General features: G+C 42.1%; 1 protein-coding gene across 1 annotated transcript in view; it reads left to right on the forward strand.

Annotated features, from left to right (window-relative positions):
* Positions 1–788: 788 nt before the first annotated feature.
* ADIPOR2 (adiponectin receptor 2) overlaps positions 789–20,169 on the forward strand; it is a 61,791-nt gene continuing 42,410 nt past the window's right edge. Inside the window, exon 1 of the mRNA XM_075552253.1 lies at positions 789–999. The gene's annotated coding sequence lies outside the window, so the exon portion shown is untranslated. The remainder of the gene's footprint in view (positions 1,000–20,169) is intronic.

Consider the following 20,169-nt stretch of genomic DNA (forward strand, 5'->3'; position numbering starts at 1 on the left):
TTCCCGACGCAGAACAACTCCTATACTTCCTTTTTCTTTTATATGATGTAAGCAAACCTGTTCTTAATTTCTTTAGAAATTAGATTTAAGCTTAAATCTCACGTGTCCAAAATAATTAAATCTAGGTAAATGGGCACAAGTATTTAAGGCATAACTCATTCGTCTGTGATCTGCCATGATGTTAAAGATCAGTCTGAATTATATTTTTTTAAATGATTGCGGCAGTTCATCCTTTTTAGAAGCAATAGGGCACAGATCATAACACGTAAGGATAACATGCAAAAGGGCAAGAGTTGGCTAATACGGTCAGGTTTATTTCCGATGACGCCCAACTTTAAGTTGCCATCGGTAGAAAAACACGCTCCAGAGGACTACATCCCTATTATTTTGGCTTTCGCCCAAGCTGTGTAACCCCGTATCCATAGAGACCGGGAAAAGCGTCTGCATGCCGGGGAAGTCCTGACCTCTTCTGCTCTAAACGGTTTCCCTTTTTGGTGGGAGGAGTGGAAAAAAGGGGGGAATTTGTGTGAGTGTCAGCGAGACGTTCTTTGGCTAGGTCCTTTGAAGCCCAGTCCAGATTTTGGTGGAGTCCCTGGACGAACCACAACTCCCAAGATGCACCAGGATCCAGGGCGGTCAGCGGGGTCGCTTCCGGTCTAGGGCAGCGCGGTTGCGCACGGGGTGTGGTCTTATTGGCTCAAGCCGCCTCGTGCGACGTGCGTCAAGGCGACGTGCGGTCGTGGGGCGGGGAGACGCGGCGGCGGCGGTCGCGGCGGCGCGAGGCGAGCTCATATGCGGTATCGCGGCGGCGGCAGCGGCCACAGCTCCAGCGGGTTGGGCCCCCTCCCTCCTCCGTTCCCCCCCTCCTCCCCCCTCCCCCAGCCGCGGCTCTTGAGGAGCCCCAGGCCGGCGGCGAGGCGGCGACAAGTTCCGGGTGAGGGTCTCCGGAGTGTGAGCGGCGTTTCGCGGGCGAAGCGGAGGAGAGCTGTGGTCCGAGAGGTGAGAGCCGAGGTTGCGAGTGGCCCCATCGCGGGCCGGAGGGCGCGCGCGTAACAGCTCTCTACTCGCTTCCCAAGCCCTGACCCGCGCTCCCACGCAGCCGGTGGCTCGAGGGGTCGTCTGCTAGGGCCCTGGATCGAGGGGTCGTCTGCTAGGGCCCTGGATCCCCCCTAACCCTCTTCATCCTCTCTCACTGGGGCTCGGCGCCCACCGCGCCCCTCCCGCGAAGGGTCGGAGCCCCGCGCGCTTTCCGCGCCCCGCACCTTCGGGTGCACCTGCCCGCTTTCCTCCCGCGCTCATTTCCTCAGGCCACTTCCAGGAATTCCTTTGGTGACAGGCTTCTGGGGGGGGCGGGGGGGGTTTGCCTGGCACGACTTTTACAGCGAGTGGGTAGGAGGCGGCGGCGCCGTTTCTCGCAGGTGGCGCGACCCCCCACCTTCCTCGGCAGGGTGTGCCCAAGCCCCCGGCTTTTCTTCTGTCGTTGCAGTTTGGGGATACTAAGTGTCAAAAATCAGTTTTTCAGAGGGTCTCTGAGGGCAGTCCAGTTGGGTACTAGTTTCGTAGACACGTAAAAGACACCAACAGAAAGCCCTGCTAGCTTTCGACGCCTTTGAGAAGCTCGCTTTTGGAATTTGACAACTTCCCGAGATGGTCCAATAGGGAGTTTGAGTAAAACGAGTCCAGTGTTCCACGGGGATCTTACAGGGGGTGTGTATATGGGAGCTTCATGGCAAGTTGTCAGCCTATTTTTAGTAGAATGGCCTTTTAGTGCTTTGTTTTTTGACTCTTGATTTCCCAGCCCTCTGCTCTTATCCCCATCCTCAAACAATCCTTTCTCCTTGTCCACCCAGGAAACCGGGGTAAAGCTGCAGGCAATCTTGTCATGACTGTGAAATCATTTGATGTGAAACTTCTCCATGAAACTTTTAAGGATTCTTTTCAATCCCAAGCATTAGTTTTTGTCAGTTCTTGATGGGTTATCTCACCAAACTTTGCTCTTTAGGAAGTAGTCCATTAATGTTTTGCCCCTATCTCTCAAGTTTGCCGGCGGAGTGCTGATTATGATGATCTGTAACTCAAAATCTCATCATTAGGTGAGACTCAGACCGGGTGGCAGCGGCTTGGTGGGGAGGTAACAGAATTGAGGCATTTTTCAAATTAACGGGAAAGGCAGATTTATTTTTGCCTCTTTGTATAATCATCTAAAATCAGTTTGTGTCCCTATGTAGACTTGAGCTATTCAACTGATTTTCTTGACTTGCTGGGGATTTCCCAACACTAGGACGTTGGTGTCTTTCTATCCCTAGGCGCATTGTGCTTATAAATGAGGACGTTTGTCACGAGCAGTGGTATCACTTTAGTGTATGGATTCTGTGCTGCAAATTCTGTTTTCCAAAATGAAAATAATTTAGCTGTATTCTTTATTTCAGGGGTTGGCAAAACAACAGCCTGCAAACCAAGTTCTGCCTGCTGCCTCCTTTTGTAAAGAAAGTTTTTATTGCAACATAGATACATTGCATTGGTTAAGGTACTGTCCGTGGTTGCTTTTGTGGTACCAGGACAGTGCAGAAACCCATCTGGCCCTTGAAACTTGAAAATAATTAGTCTCTGTTCCCTTAATAAGGAACCCTGGTGGCAGTCAGTAAGAATTAGACCAGAAGTCCTTAAACTACAGCTCGCTGGCCACATGTGGCCTGCCGAGGACATTTATCTGGCCAGCCAGGTGTTTTTGCCCCATTTTGTTTTTACTTCAAAATAAGATGTGTGCAGTGTACATCGGAATTTGTTAATAGTTTTTTTTTTAAATACTATAGTCCGGCCCTCCAATGGGTCTGAGGGACAGTGAACTGGCCCCCTGTTTGAAAAATTTGAGGATCCCTGAATTAGACTGTTACCTGCAAATTGGCGGTTCAAACCCACCAGCCACTGCTCCATAAAACTTAAAACCTTGAAAACCCTACACAGGATCTCTATGAGGTGAATTGACTTGATGGTAGTGGGTTTTTTGGTTTCTTCTTAATAAAAGCTTGTCATCCCATTTCTTTATTTTACTGCAAAAAATTATTGCCAAGAGTTAGAATGAGTTAGAAAAGTATGATATATGTAAATAGCTATCTAGCTATCTATATCCAGAATCTCGCCACTTAAAGGGATTTGCTTTTGGGATTTTAGTACCTTTGGTGATAATCTTTATGTAAATAGGCTAAGGTGTGAGTTTTTAATCTGCATTAAAAGTATAAAATTATCTTAATTTAGCTTTTGAATGCGTTTATACATTTTTTCCTTCACCATATGTGTGAAATTACCTTGTATGTCACTTATGACTCCAAGTTGACATCAGTTTTACTTTTCCATCCTTTTTCGCCACTCAGACCAATATTTGGATCTGAGGGTAAGAAATCTGGAGGGTCCCCCCCACTCTCAGCAGTTTTACTGAGCTGTAATCCACATAGCATATACAATTCAATAGTTTAGTCACATCAGGAAGCATTGTTACACTTATCACCACGGTGAGTTTTAGAACATTTTCTTCATGTTTGTACTCATTAGCCCCCCATTTTCCTCCAACCTCCCCTGCCTTACCTATAGATTTACCTATCGTGGATTTCATATGAGGGAAAACCTTACAAAAGAAACAAAAGAAAGAATAACAAAGTAAAACAAAAACCTCAACTCGAAAGAAGAAACTTAAAAGAACAAATGTAGATGGGTCATAGGGAGATCGAATGATAAGGTGCTAGATTTTAACCTGTCAACAACAATCCACTTTCCGATGGGCTTTGCATGTTAGCAAGGCCATTCCTATCCCTGGACCAGAGCCAGAGGGGGTTTACCACGAGCTTACTGCACATGTAACGTCCTTTACCCCCCACCCCCCACCCCCCGCCTGCCTTTAATCGGAACTAGCTTTAAAATGGGTCTAAAGGGAGATAAAATTATAGGACTTTACATTTGACCGCACTACATCTGACATAATCGACTTTGCCATAATGGTCCCTGTGACAACAGGGCTATCAGATCCCTTATCTATAACCAGAGAGGATTCACTGACACCTGCAAGTGCATTTTGGGCTTCCACTGTCATCTGTAGCAGGGGCCCTCAAACTCTTTAAACGGGGTCAGTTCACTGTCCTGCAGACTTGTTAGAGGGCTGGATTATGGTTTTTAAAAAAACTATGAACAAATTCTTATGCACACCGCACATCTCTTAATTTGAAGTAAAATAAATAGGGCAAAAAACACATGGCGAGTTGGATAAATGTCCTCGTCGGACCGCATGTGGCCTGTGGGCCATAGTTTGAGGACGCCTGACAGAGCCTTCTATAAACCCAGGTGTTGACAGTGTAAACTCTGCTGCCTGTCCTTCCTTTAAATTTGCATCATTTATAATCTTTGGATCACACAGGCCAGAGGGATCTTGAGTGTAGACTTAGCAGCTAAGTCTACTCACAGCCGACTTAGATGGCTGCTTGTTTTAAAGCAAGCCTTTAAGACCACAAACACTATTCTTTCTGTTAGTGGGGCACCATACAGTTTCGTCCCTGTACTATTCTACAGCATGGTTCTCTTCAGCGAGCACTTCATGAAGTTGAACATCAAGCAGGGTCGTGTCATAGAATTGTTCTTTGCAGCTAGAATTGAGTAGACAAGCCCCAATTCTCTTCATGCATCTATGGTTTAGATAGATCTTTGGTTCACCTTAGAGACATCATTTGTACTTTATGATAGAGAACATTATCAACCAACCCCCCGGGGGCGTCACTTCCACTGCCATCAAGTCAATGCTGAGTTACAGCAGCTCTCCAGGACAGGCTAGAACTACCCCCAGGGAGGGCTTTTAAGGCTGCAGCTTTCATTCTGGTTCTTTAGAATTTATTTTGGCTTGAACATGGCTCTCTTTTCTTCCCCACCCACCCATTCTTCCTCCCTCTTCCCTTTCCCGCCCTCCATGCCTGACTCCGCCTGTCCCTTGTCCTTCAAAGTCTTCAGAGTCTTCTGGTGTAATGCATTTGTACTGTCTGTATTGTAGATCTTACTAGGAAACCAGGAAGGGGCTCGGTGAAAAAGTTTACGCGATTTGCTTTTCCAGTCAAGGTTTTTAAAAAAAATGGTGTCAACGGTCAACATTTACTGAACACTTCTTTTGTTCTAGGTCATTGCCCAGTACTTTCACATGTGTTTATTTACTCCCCATAGCATCTCTGTGAGCATATGCCATTGTCATCCTAATTTTACAGATGAGGAAGCAGGCACAAAACACTTTTCTGCTCATGTTTTATGAGTAATAAGTGCTGGAACTGAGAATTAAATCCATATTGTCTGATCCCAGAACCTAAGCTCTTAACAATATACTGTAGAGCCTTTCCTCACAAAGTTTAGAGATAAGAAGGTAGAAATTCCCCTTAATGCCCCTTCTCCAGTTTTACTCTTTGTTAACTATACGAGTTTAATACAGATTTTTATAGCTCTTTATGCAGATACAGATATTTATTGCACATCCATGGATGCATTTTTCTCCCTTAAAAGATGTCAAACTAATAATGATTCAATAGCGTATGCTTTTGTAGTTTTTAAGACATAGTACTTATAGGCTTTTTAATGTCATAAGTACTCTTCCATTCCTCTAAACCTTGTGTGAATTAGGTGAAGACTTACAGAGCAGATCCTAGCTCTTCACGTAGCATCCTCCTTGGAAAGCTTTGCTTGGGAGGTGCTCTTTTCCTCTGCTAAGTGTCTTCCCTGAAGGCATGTTGACTTTCTACTGGACAGCCATGCTATGTTGTGTCAGACAGTTCTAGTTTTTTTCTTTATTTGTGGACCTGGAAAAGGATTCATTTTGTTTTTTCCTCTTCACACATGAATTTCGATTTCTTGAGACTAATTGCTAGTCTGTTTTTTTTTTCTTTTGGTCCAGAAGAGAGAGTTACTCACCCATGGGATCCTTACCACTGTCTGTTTCCATGTGTTTCCTCTTCTGCACTGCGCAGAGGGTAGCCCGGAGTGCCCTGCTCAGCCGGGCTCAACAGTTCCTGGCGAGAGCTTTGACTTCCTGCTCCTGCATGGGCATGCTGTTCCAGTGCTGTATACCAACCCATTCACCATTAACATGCCCCTCCTGTCCGAAACTAGGACTTTCCCACTGGATTTTTTTAAAAAACATTTTCCTTCTCTCTTTAGCTTCCAGACCTTCCAGACTGTAATCTTTAGCTTCTGATTCTCCATATTACCACACTCTTGCCTATATCAAGACCTCTGAAGGCTTGCCTTGGACTTTTTTCTGCAATATCTGAGGACTCATTGTTCTGGAGAACTGATTCAAAGTGTGGTAGACATCCTCATGCTTATGTCTTAAGTATGGCCGGGTTTTGAAGAAATTTCTCAAGTTATGATTATAGGAAGGAGTCCTGGTGGCGTAATGGGTTACACATTGGGCTGCTAACCACAGAGTCCGTTTGAAACCACCAGCCGCTCTGTAGGAAAAAGATAAGGTTTTCTACTGTAAAGCTCTAGCTAGAGTGCAGGAAACCCCAAGGGGCGGTTCAACTCTGCCCTATAGGATCACTGTGAGTCGGAATAGACTGGATGAGAGTGTGTTTAAAAAAATAGTATTTTAGTTTTTTTTATGGCTTTGGAACATTGAGCTGTTACCATTTTTTAGTGTTTGTTCCTGCTGCCATGACTGCCCCATGACTGACTAATTTTTGTTAGTAACAAAATTGTTGATCATAGTCATGAGCAATAACGGAATGATCTCTGGTACCAGATGATGAGGTATTCATTCAATGAACAGAAGGATCTTTGTTACTTTGTTTTGGTGGGGCTGCAAAATTTTTGCACAAAGGAATTAAAGTTAAATGAGAAGAAGCTAATGAATCCCCCAATCTGAAAGTAAGCTTTATTAGTATTATTTTAATTTCAAGCCTTCCTTAGGGTTTTGTTGTAAGTAGTCCCCCTCCAGTGAAGCCTTCACGGTCATGTATGAGGTGAGTCACTGAGAGGCTCAGCACCTGTTTTTGCTTTTTGTTTTGGGAGCACTCGTAACTTTCCCCCCAGTTCGTTCTCGTGTTTGGAGCACTTGTGTCCCTGTGGTATACTGTATTAACAAGTCCCTTGCTGCTCAGCATCATCCTCAGATTCTGAGTTGTGTCCTGCTTCTCCTCTTCGTCTCAGGAAGAGTCAGAACAGCAGCCAGTCGAGAAACACGCTCGTGTGACAACTTTGGCATTTTTTGCATCATTCCAAATGTAGTTAAAAGGTTACATCGTAGTTTTATTTGGCTTGTATTACTACAAGGGGTACATGAAATTCTGAAAATGTGTACTCACTTCAATCTTGTGTTTTATTTTTGGTATCAGTCTTAGTCTAAGGGTTTAAAGTCTGTGATTGTAGCTCGGAGGCAACCTGGATTGTCAAGGAAGAGCTCTGGCAAATGTGGATCGACAAGGTTCTTATTTCTTAAAAAGATAAACACCCCAAAACTCACTGCCATGGAGTCAATGCTAATTGATAGTGACCCTATAGGACAGGGTAGAACTGGCCCTGTGAGATTCCATGACTAATTCTTTACGGGAGTAGAAAGCCTCATCTTTCTCTTGAGTTGGCGGTGGTTTTGAGCTACCGATCTTGTGCGTAGCAGCCCAATGCATAACCAGTGTGCCACCAGAGCTTCTCAACTAAGTAAAGCTTTCCAAAATGTCCTTCTAAGATCCTGGTTCCAAATCAGCGTGACTGTAGGACAGCAGGTAAATCAGCTCCTTGCAAAGTTGTTGAATGTTCTGAGTAGCAGTTACCGTAACTAGCACCAGCTTTGCCGCATCTTTGTTGGTTGTTCTAGGTGTAATTTGAACATCCCATTGGATTTGTGCTGATTATACTGCTGTAGAAACTTCAGTGTAGACTGATGGGTGTCATTTGACCAGATTCTGTAACTGCAGCAGGTCAGTGGGCAGCTTGCTTCTGTGGGTCATCTTGCAGCTGCAGGCTGCCTCTCAGAAAATCCACACCATCCACATCTCTCTGTGGGTCATCTTGCAGCTGCAGGCTGCCTCTCAGAAAATCCACACCGTCCACATCTCGGCTGGCTTGGAACTGAGCTTTCTTCTGCTACCAGAAACACTATCTTGGCTGTTAAGTGTGCTTTTAAAAAAATTAATATCCGTGAGTAACTTTCCATGTTATCTGCTCTTTTTTTTTTAAAAAGTTCTTTAGATTTTATTAGCGGATGTGCCATTTAATGTTTCCCCTATTGCTGGATATTTACATAAGTTTATTGTATTTAATATATATGCATTGTATTTATAATATTTACATGCTAATACATTCTTTGGGACCCTGGTTGTGTCGTGGGTTCCAGGGTAAACCAGAAAGAAGGTCAGTAGTTGGAAGCCACCAGCTGCAACTTGGGAGCAAGATGAGACTTCCTTTCTGCTGCAGTCACGGAAGCCCTCAGAGGGACAGTTCTGCCCAGGCCTGGAGGGCTGCTGTGCCACGGAACTTGACTTGATGGCAGTGAGTTTGGTCTATGGAATACCTTCTTATAGGTTAATGTTCTCGTAGTCAAATTCTGAGTTGAAAGAAACACATGTTTTCATTTGGTAGGCGTTATCAGATTGTGCACATGAAAGATCACAGCAATGTAAATACTTGCCAGAAATGTGGGCAAGGCGGGTCAAACTTTCTCAGGTCACCTGCTTAAAAGAATTTCTGCTTATCCGATAGATGGTTAGTGTGTTTGATCTATCTCAGTGGCAAGTGTGCTTTATTTTGATAGCATTCTTTTAATAACTCAGTTTTGGATGACTTTCTTTGGGGCATGCTTTCCAGAGTTCTCCTTTCTAGGATGCTCTTAGACTGAGTTCTTGCTCTATTTAGATTCCCCCCTACTGGACCCTTCACCGCGGATACATTTGCCATGCTTCACCAAAAAGAAACTGGTGGCACGCTTACGCCATTGTGACTCTTCGTGGCCCTGTAGGACAGAGTAGAACTGCCTGTAGGATTTCTGGGGCCGTAATCTTGATGGAAGCAGACGGCCACAGCTTTTGCCCGGGGAATGGCTGGTGGATTTGAGCCACCGACCTTTGGCTTAGCATCTGAGAACTTTAAACACTACACCGCCAGTAAGACTCTATTTTTCTTGAGGGTAGGAAACACACTTACTTCCTATCTGATAGTGATCCTGGGCATTTTTTTTTTTTAACCTAAAGTGGATCATGTTGTTTTGGTCTTACTGCCAAGTGAAGTGTTTCAACTTGGTTTTCAAAGTCTTTATGAAATGCGAACTTGGAAAGCTGCAGTTGGAAAATGCCATTTTTGTGGATGCTCTGTATATCATACTTTATTTCCAAAATAAACATGATGGACTGCTATTTGTTAGAAATAACTCACCTGTTTTAAGTACATTTTGTATTTGGAAATTAGAGGTTAAATAGAGGATTTATTTTGTGTAAATTGTAGTTTTGAATTTCCTGGGTTGGAGTATACCATGTTTTAGAAGGAATATAAAAAAGGTTGACCATCAAGTCAGTTGTGACTCACGGTAAACCACGTTCTGGGACACACAGTATTTTCAGTGGCAGGTTCTTGGAAGTAGGGTGCTAGCTCTTTCTTCAAGCATATGGGTAGGCTCAAACCTTCAACCATCGAGATAGCAGCTGGGCACAGAAACTGTGTACCTCAAAAAATGTTACGTAGCTCCACTGAGTTAGATATCTAGTCTTGGGAAAACTCTTGTGGAAAAGGATACTTTACGTTGTTTTATTAATTTTTTTAAAGATCATTTTATTGGGGGCTCTTACAGCTCTTATAACAATCCATACATCAGTTGTATCAAGCATATTTGTACTTATGTTGCCATTGTAATTTCTAAACATTTTCTATTTGAGTCCTTGGTATCAGCCCCCCCTAATTATTAAATTATTTTCATATACCAACTGCTGTCACCCTTCACCCACTTTTCTGTTGTCCATCCCCTGGGGGGGGAGGGGATTTATGTGTCGATCATTGTGATCGGTTCCTCTTCCCCCACCATCCCCCTATCTTCCTGCTAACACTACTCCCATTTCTGCATCTGAGGGGTTAATCTGACTTGGATTCCGTGGTCAGGAGCTCCTAACTGTACTAATGGACATGCTCTTGTCTAGCCAGAAGTGAAAGGCAGGACTGGGGTCATGATAGTGGGGTGAGGAAGCTTCAGAGAACCAGAGGAATATTGTGTGTTTCATTGGTGCTATACTGGGTCCTGGTTGACTCATCCCTTTCTCGATTTCATGTTTTTTAATGAGGACTAGCAGGAAATAGAATTTTCTTTATAGCTGACTTATGTAATACATTTTTAGTGAACTGTTTTTTACAATATCCATGTACTAGAAAACAAAAGAAAGTTTTGAAGAGGCATTCTTTAATTATCTTTCAAGTTTTGTCCATTTAAGCCTTTTCTTTTTAACATTTTATTAGGGACTCATACAAGCCTTTTCTTTTGGATGTAGTTTTTGCTGGAATACATAATTTGTCATCATCTGTCACTTGATGGCATATTCATCTAATATCCTATATGTCCTGAAATCATAGTTTAGTGAACATGATTTCATAGTTACATCTATGCACACATTCCTTTGGTTAGAGAGGAGGTAGTGATGGTGGTAGTGAAAGCTTATGAAACTTTCTAGTAGAATGCAAACAGGGCTGGTTTTTTTTTTTCCCCCTGAATTTTAGTTTTATCCTATTTCATTCCAGGAAAAAAAGTTTTTTTTGGTAGCTTAAAAGGATCCAGAAATATAATAAAATATGTATAAAAAGGAAGAATCAGGAAAAGAAAGAAGCATGTATTCAGTTCCTAGGAAGCAACATAGTTCAGTGATTAAAAATATTATTTGAGTTTTCTTGTCAGTAAAGGTGAAAATGAAAATATGGTAAAGTACATAACAGTGAATTGGAAGGGAACCTCTGCGTGTTACAGATACTCCCCTACTAGCTGAAAGGAGCCACCCAGAGGCTCCTTGTGATATAGGTCTGGTGATCTGCTCTGAAAGGTCAGCCTTTGAAAACCCAATAAAGCAGCTCTACATGGGTCGCCATAGTCCGAGTAAACTCCATAGCAAATAACAACATGTGCGGAGGAGGAAGAGAGATCAGTTTTGGGGGATTAAATTTGGCAAGGAACTATTTTTAAGAAAGCAGCAACCATAAAAGGAGAGTTCTTTTTGTTTGTTTGTTTTAGAGACATTTGTTCAAAAAAAGGTTCTAGGCAAAACATTAACGTTCAAGCCAAAGAAAGAAATTCTGTATGGAAATTGGTTTAAAATCAGGCCATGGAGTAGATTCCAACTAAAATTCTAATGTCCCTGCCAATTCTAATGTTGAATTGATTGCAACTTATAGCAACCCTATAGCCTATAGGGTAGAATGCCCCTTTGGGTTTCTGAGACTTTCAGTCTTTATGGGAATAGGTAGCCTCATCTTGCTCCTTCGAAGTGACTGATGGGTTCAAACTGCTGACTTTACATTTAGCAGCCAATAGGAAGCCCAGTATGCCATCAGGACTCCTTCCAACTCATTTTACTGCTATTGAGTCAGTTTTGACCCAGCTACCCAATAGCCCAGGGTAGAAACTGCCCCTGTGGGTTTCCGAGACTGTAACTATGGGAGTAGACAACCTCCTTTTTCCTGAGGAGGATGGTGGTTTCTAACTTCTGACCATGGAGTGCGCAGCCCAACATGTAACTAACTACTATGCCACTAGAGTCAGCCTTTCCCACGCTTAGTGACCCTACATGAGAGAGTAGAACGTCCCTGTGGGGTTTTCTAGACTAAAATCGGCGTGGGGCTCGCGTGGTGAGTGCGCTACTTGTTGGGCTGCTTGCTAACCACAGGTCAGCCGTCAAAACTACCAGTTACGCCATGGGAGAAAGATGAGGCTTTCCAGTCCCATGAAAATTACAGTGTCTGCACCCCACAGGAGCAAGTTCTGCTCTGCCCTATCCGGTCATTATGACTTGGAATTGACTGGGTGAGTGAGGCGGTGTAATGGGTTATGCATTGAGCTGCTAGTTGCGAGGTTGTCAGTTTGAACTCACTGAGGTGCTTGTGCAAGAGAAATTTGAGGCTGCCTACTCTTGTAAAGATTTACAGTCTCGGAAACCCTAGGGGCAGTCTGTTCTGTCCTGCAGGCTCAGTGTGAGTCAAAATCAACTTGGTGGGAGTGAGTTTGTGTTTGTGTATAGGTGGCTACTAAGTTTGAAATGAATAATTTAGGGCACATTACTAAAAGGAATTATTATGCTGAAGGATATGGAGGTTAGGAGCATTTTCCAACAATTATAAATTGACAGATTGCTTTTAAAATTGTATCACTTTGCATTCTTTATCACTAGCAAATGAGAATTTGCTCACTTCAAATCTTATGATTCATAGGGTTGTCAGAAATTTACATTTTTACCAATCAGATGGGTATTAAATGGTATCACATTTAAAAAATTAATTATGAGATTGGGCTTATTTTTAAGTAGTTGAATGGCCATTCAGGTTTTCTTTTCTTTAATTGACTGCTGACTTCTTCCTTTCCCTAATCGGGTTGTCTTTTAAAATAGATTTTAGGAACTTACTGTATATTCTGGAAATGTCTGTTAAGTAGGAAGTGGGATACACATGTTCTCTCAGTCCATGTGACTGTTAACTTCTTTTTACGGTTTGCTTTGTTACAGCGAGTTTTCAAATATGTCCTATTTTTTCCTCTGTACCTTATTTAAATAGATCTATTCCATACCCAGCATCTTTAAGATATCTTCACGTATTTTTTTCTAAATGTTTCTGACTTTTTTTTTTACAGCTAGTTTTTGATTCCACCTTGAAAAAAAATACTGGTGTTTTTGAGACAGGGATATAGTCTAACTTTTTATATGCATAGCCAGGTACATCTGCATTGCTTACAGTGTGTTTTAAATCTTGAATTGTAATTCTCATAAGCAGGCACAGTTTCAGCTTCAGCACAATAATAGCCCTTATGTATTTCACCTGGTCCATATGTTCCATTTTAAGACCTCTCCAGTTTATGACGTCTGGGTCATAGTAATGTGGTTAATGGATTACCTCGTCAAGAAATAGGACCTAAAGGCCTGGGTAGATAACAGAACATGTTAGGCATATTTCACCCGAACGTCATTTTTCTCAAGCAGTTCTAGAATAGGTTTCAGACAGTTTGAGGATATACCCTGACAAGAAAACATATTGGTAATGTTTTTGCATCGCTGATTAATAAATACAGGCTTTGGAAATTAATCAGCTGGTGGCTTATTGATATCTTGTTCCCAAAATTGATGGGATTTAAACATTTTTAGTTATCCTGTGTTCTAGGGGAGAAAGAGACTCAAAAATCAAATATACATTATAAAGACTCATTAAATCTTAGGAGACACAAATGCTCTGGATGGATTTAGGGCACTCACTGCAGCCTGTAACCTGAAAGTCTGATGCTTATAATTTAACCTGTTAGCACAGATAGCTTCTGAATTTTGAAGCTTATAATTTTTATTTTAGGAGAACTGTATAACTAAATTTGAGTCTGAACTTCTAAAAATGAAAGTGCTACTCAATTAAAGAATGAAAACTTTTTTCCTCCACATGAAAGGATTATTGTGGCTTAGCATGAAAAAAAGTTGCTACTTAGTCCTGCCATTAGTTTTATATTCTAGGGTTTTCTTTTTCTTTCATTTTGGTGGTTGAAAGAAGGCCTTATGATTGAGTAGAACACAGCCAACATTGAAAACAGCAGTTGGAACCCTCTGGTGAAAGTACGGATTTTGAAGTTCGATTCAGATTTGAAGTCAGGTGTGCGTACCTAAAAGCTGTGTTTTTGATGAGGTATTTGAACCTTATTTTATCTGTAAATGAGACCCTGTTCCATGAGGATTGTGGGAATATTAAATGAGGAAATGAATGGGTGAAGGGCCAGCTATTGGGCCTAGTTCAAAGTTACCTTTAAGTAAGTGTTAGTAGGAATTCACCTTTTCTTTTAAAAAATAACATAGAGGAAGAATGAACCACTTCTATGTGGGGGGAGAGAGTGGTATCATGGAAGAGACCTAAATTGGGTCTAAATTCTTTATTTTGTAATTTTGAAGAAATTATCTAGTTATTCCCTCAGTCGTGTCATTTGTAAATAGTTTATAGTTTGGCTCTGTGGCTGTGACTCTTTGTGCACCATTATGGTTCATGCTGATGGACTCTGATGGAGATGTCCTGTGTAAGACTTAATAAACGGGTCTCTATAAAATATCTTTGGATTTGAGATCTCTTTAAAGTGTTGAAAAGCAAGGATGTTACTTTGAGGAATAAGGGTATGCCAGACCCAAGCCATGTGAAAGTTGGACATTGAATAAGGAAGACTGAAGAAGAATCCGCATGCATTTGAACAACGGTGCTGGTGAAGAAGATGGAACCAAATTTGCCTTGGAAGAAGTACAGCCAGCATACTCACTAGAAGCCAGGATGGGGAGACTGTCTCACTTACTTGGGGCATGTTATCAAGAGAAACCAGTCCCGCGAGAAGGACATCCTGCTTGAGAAGATGGAGGCAGCACAAAACCAGCCTCGAACATAGGGACAACTCTGAGGGTGGCATAGGGCTGCTTTGTGCTGTTGTGCATAAGGTTGCTTTGGGTTGGAACGTAGTCAGTGGCACCAAAGAACAATACCACTACCATCGCCCAGATAATCATTACCCCAATCGAGATCTAGTCCTGTCATCTCCAAAAGCTCTAGTTTCCTTTTGCAGTCCAACCAGCATGGAGACATGCTGGCTCCAGGAAAACCATCGGTCAACATAAATTAACGTTGCCTCTTAGAATTTCATGTATATAGAATATGCAGCAAGATCTGTCTTAAGATCTGGGTCTTTTCACACACCATGCTTTTAAGATTCACTTTTGTGCATTATTGGGCAGATTTAAGCACCGGGCTCCCCACCCCAACACACACACACACACACACACACACACACACACACACACACCACCACCACCCCCACCCCCCCCCTTCTTTTCTTCCTGCCAAACATAACACCTGGCTCAGTCCCTGACACCATTTCTGCTTAACCTGTGCAAAGGATTGCATTTGTTCTCTTGAATGTTCTGTTAATTGATGCCAAAACATGATACAAAAGCAAGGCCACCGCTGTCCTAGACTAAAATCTCATGGGAGCAGATTGCTTCATTTTTCTCTGGAGGAGTGGCTCATGGATTTGAAAAGCCAACCTTGTAGTGTATAGTCTGATGCTTATCCCACAGTGCCACCAGGACTCCTTAAAACATGTTGTCAGAGTGAGATAGACAGTTCTTCGGGGTTTGGAGAGCTTAAGTTGTGCTGGATGTGATGGTCTGAGCTGAGGGACACAGCTTATAAATGGGATGAAATTGAAGGATGGCTTATTAGCTAGCCTTTGCGTCCCCGGGTTTCTGAGAACAGAAGACAAACTTTAAGTACAGTTATTAATGGAACTGTTTCAATGTGGTGTGGGAAAAATTAGTGTTATTCTTTAGTTATTATGTCCATATTGATATATTTGAATTTAAGCTTTGATTCTTTGTAGTGTGCTAGTTCTAGTTGTGACTAAAAGGCTAGTGAATAAGAAATAGTGCTTTGTAATTGCATTAACACTACATTGCAGAAAGACCATGACATTTAAAGTTTAGAAAATTACCTTTGACTGAATTCTTGAATTATATGTGGATGAAGGGCCATTAAAACTGTTAAAAAAAGAAAAGAAAAATTACCCTTAAAATTATTTTCTTAGAGTGTTCCCTTAAGAGTATTTTGGGGAAGATGCATCTAGAAGGTACATGCATCTCACTTGACCAAGTGCAGTTGTGGACTTGAATTACATTGCCAATGTTTATCAAGCCTTATTTTCTAAAGATTAATTTTCTGTAAAGCCCCAGCAGTTCTTCTTCCAGATATGGCCATATGAGCATTGCCTTTGTATATTTTGTCTAGTGTTGCTAGTTATGTTACAGAAATATCATGAATCTCAGTCCGGGGGCTAGAAGTCTGAATTCAGGGTGCTGACTGTGGGACGAGGCTTTCACTTTCTACTGGCTGTGGAGAAACTTCTTGTCCGAACTTCTGTTCCTTGGTTGCCTTCATATGTCTTGGTCTTCCTTCTTCCTTCCTCCCCTCCCAAACTCTGCATCTGTCTTGTTAAATCTCTTTTGCAAAATACACACTTTATATGCTTTACCCCCTAATTCTGCCTCTTTAATGTAACAAAGACCATCATTCTCAAATGGAGTAGTAGCCACAGAGTTTAGAATTTATGACATATCTTTGGGGGGGCATAATTCAGTCCATAACAATAACATTTCTTAAGATTTATATATTCAACTTTAATAGCTGTCTCTACTTAGGTTATACTGCCTGGGGCATGATGTTTGGGTTTGATTAAAATTCCACTGACGACTTCCAGGAAGATGGCCGAGTTAGCTCCCCTTCTCCTTTTCCCTCTCAGGCTCTCCAAACAAGATCTTGACTCTTCTGAGATGTCTCCGAACTCTGTCTGTCCAATTAGCAAGAAATGTACACTATCCTGTAAGACCTTGATTTACTACCTACAGCTGTGCTGTTCCTCCCAACCGTGTTACCCTGACAACCTGGTAAAGGTGTATCGCTGGCTGGAGATCCGGCGCAGAGCTCGTCTTCCCTTGGTGGTGGATACCTAGCCAAGTCAGTTTCTGAGGACATCCTCAGCCAATGGCAGCAGAATGGAAAAGATGCTTGCCGTCACATCTTCTAGCCCCAAACATTAGAAATACAGTCAGGGTGACCCCAAACAACAGCAACAAAAAAGAATTATGTACAAATTGTTTATAATTTCTCTGTATGGAGACATAAAACAACCAATAAAATAGCCAGTTACTGAGGGGCCAGCCCCAATCCCAACTACGTGGACACCTGCCTTTCCCCCCAGAAGAATTTACTTCAGAGGACAGCACTGAATCTACAGCTCCGGAAAAGGGACACATTCTGATTGGAGCACATGGGAGCAGATGAAGGGGGAGGAGGAGAGAGTGGAGCACAGGCCTTGAGGACGATGTCCCTGCTCAGAGCAGCCAGTCCACAGAGAGGACCACATGGCTGGCCCCATTATGAGACACGACGTCCCTCACTGACCCATAGCTCTACAGGGGACAATACCGGAGACATAATGTAGGAAGTGTACCCGATCTGGTCCCGCTAGCCACACCAAGGCAAAACATTACAGGTGTGCAACAGAACAGCAAGGGAATGGAGCAGCGAGGTCCCCAGGGAATGTTGAGGTGGACTTTGGCGCCAGGGGTTAGTGCCCCAAGAGACTGAACTGGAAAACACTCCTAAAGGCCAACACATAGTCCTTGAACTAAGTACAAGCTTTTCTTTCTTGTTGTGTTTTGTTTTTGGTCATTGATGTTGTTTTGTTTTATATTGTTGCTTGGTTGTGCTCTGTCTTGTTTTAGTCTATGTTATTATCTCTGCAGGTCTGTCTAAATAAGATAGGCTGGATAAACAATCTGGAGGAGAAAACCACGGGACTGACAGTTCCGGGGGACATGGGAGAGGGGGAGATGGGGGAAAGGCAGTGGTGTTAACAAACCTAGGGACAAGGGAGCAACAAGTGATCCAAATAGGTAGTGAGGAGGGTGTAGGAGGCCTGGTAGGGCATGATCAAGGGTAATGTAACCAAGAGGAATTACTGAAACCCAAATGAAGACTGAGCATGATAGTGGGACAAGAGGAAAGTTAAAGGAAAGAGCTGGGAGGCAAAGGGCGGTTACAGAGGCCTAAATAAAGGCATGTACATATGTAAATATATTTATCTATGAGGATGTGGAAATAGATCTATGTGCATATATGTATAGATTTAGTATGAAGGTAGCAGAAGGACATTGGGCCTCCACTCAAGTACTCCCTCAATGCAAGAATACTTTGTTCTATTAAACTGGTATTCTGTGATGCTCACCTTCCGACACAATCGCTAAAGACAGCGGGTGAATAAGCAAATGTGGTGAAGAAAAGCTGATGGTGCCTGGCTATCAAAAGATACAACGTCTGGGGGTCTTAAAGGCTTGAACGTAAACAGCGGCCATCTAGCTCAGAAGCAACAAAGTCCACATGGAAGAAGCACACCAGCATGTGTGATCACGAGGTGTCGAAGGGATCGGGCATCATCAGAACAGAAAATCATTTGGTGAATGAGGGGGGAAGTGCAGAGTGAGGACCCAAAGCCCATCTGTAGGCCACTAGGGTCTCTGGGAGGAGATGAGCCAGTCAGGGTGTGATGTAGCAATGATGAAACATACAACTTTCCTCTAGTTCCTAAATGCTTCCCTCCCCCACTATCATGATCCCAGTTCTACCTTAAAAATCTGGCTAGACCAGAGGATGTACACTGGTACAGATAGGAACTGGAAACACAGGGAACCCAGGGCGGATGATCCCTTCAGGACCAGTGGTGTGAGTGGCATATTGGGAGGGTAGAGGGAGGGTGGATTGGAAAGGGGAGAACCGATTACAAGGATCTACATGTGACTTCCTCCCTGGGGGACGGACAACAGAAAAGTGGGTGAAGGGAGAAGTCGGACAGTGCAAGATATGACAAAATAATAACTTATAAATTATCAAGGGTTCATGAGGGAGGGGGGAGCGGGAAGCGAGGGGAAAAATAAGTAGCTGATGCTAGGGGCTTAGGTGGAGAGCAAATGTTTTGAGGATGAAGGCAATGAATGTACAGATGTGCTTTACACAGTTGACGTGTGGATTGTATGAGCCCCTAATAAAATGATTTTTAAAAAAGCATACAAAAAATACCAGTTACCAAAAACAAACAAATAATAAAACTCCGAGCCTTTTGGAGACGGAGCACTAAATGTTTTGATTATGTAAGTTTCATTGTTAGAATGCTGTGTTTGTATTATAAAGCACACGTTTATAAATATGTTTTTATTTATAATACAAATAAATGCATTTTGTTTCATTTAGTTCATTGCTGGATCTTAGTTCCGAGGACAATGCCTGGCACAGAGCACATACTAAATAAAATTTGTTAAATGTTGAGTTCAGCTTTATTACTGGATCATACTTGAAACAGTTTCTTTTTTTTTTTTTTGAAACAGTTTCTTGTAGCAAAATTTAAAATAGTCAATTCATGGACTGTAGATAAAAGTTTTAAGCATTCTTAAAATTGTGAGTTAGGTGGAGGTTTACACAAAGTAATTAAAATTTTTACTACTCACTGAACTATAGTAACAGGATTATTTTGCTTGTATACCTGGCTTTCAGAGAATTGATATGTAACATGTGGTTTAAATTTTGGGCATCACATTTGTGGTTTCTGTTGAATGATAAACTTGTAGGCCTTTCTATCTGCTTAGATTTGTAAGCTACTAGATTAAATGTAGCCCATCTGTTACAATACTACTTTGTGGTGGGATAAACTGACTTATTTTCAGCTGATGGGAAACAAGTTGGTTACCTTATACTTCTCAAGATGGTCATATCACACTTTTGAATTAAGACCCCAGACCTTTAGACATCCACAGAAAATCTAGCCTTTCCCAACACCATTTGTTATTATAAAGTTTATATCTTGACTATTTTTTGAGGTGGTGATAATTAAAACAGAAGGCCTTTTGCTAGAGGATTTTTTTAAATTTTGAAGTTATAAAGTTTATGGTATTGGTCAGCTTTTTAAACTCCCTTTGTTGAGGTATAGTTTACTCTCAATGTAATTTAAAAGGATGTACAGCTTTATCATTATGGACAAACATTGCTGAAGGATTTTAAATGTCTAAAGTAGACTGACTAATGCCTAGTAGAAAGGCCAAGTACCAGTTGCTATCTTTTTGCGACTTTGAAATGCTTATGGGAAGATTCACTTTGAGTGTTTCCCTATGGATACATGAGTTCAGCAGTGTTCCACCAAACTTTGCTTCATATCACAAATATAATTTGCTTAGGTTCTATTCTGGAAGGTTGGTCAGCGGGGTAGGACAGGAACTTAGAACAAGCTCCTTGTGATTTTGTTTGAAGGCTGGCCTGTTTTATGCTAGGAAGGAAAGAAATAGTGTAAATGAAACAAAATGCTGTATCTTTATAACTGCAAAATAAACTTGAAAAATGGCTATTTGCTATGTTAAGGGCACC

The sequence above is a fragment of the Tenrec ecaudatus genome, chromosome 6 (assembly GCF_050624435.1).
Source record: "Tenrec ecaudatus isolate mTenEca1 chromosome 6, mTenEca1.hap1, whole genome shotgun sequence".
Taxonomy (NCBI): Eukaryota; Metazoa; Chordata; class Mammalia; order Afrosoricida; family Tenrecidae; genus Tenrec; species Tenrec ecaudatus.